We start from the raw sequence: 231 nt of genomic DNA on the forward strand, positions 1-231 counted from the left end.
CTTCCGCTTCCGCTTCGGGGGGCGCGGGCGCCGCCATTTTCCGGCTGCGCACTCCCCGCAGGGCTTTTGCGAGTCTTTCTTTTTGCTTCGGACTTGCTGCTCCTTTTGCTCCACAGCCGACCCCGAACACCCGCCAAACCGCCAAGCAGCAGCCCCAGACACCCCTCCACACCTCCACCGGCAGCGGCAGCAGCAGCAGCAGCAGCAGCAGCAGCAGCAGCAGCACACGCG

This window comes from Eimeria tenella, genomic scaffold (assembly GCF_000499545.2).
Source record: "Eimeria tenella Houghton genomic scaffold, Eth_scaff1995, whole genome shotgun sequence".
Taxonomy (NCBI): domain Eukaryota; phylum Apicomplexa; class Conoidasida; order Eucoccidiorida; family Eimeriidae; genus Eimeria; species Eimeria tenella.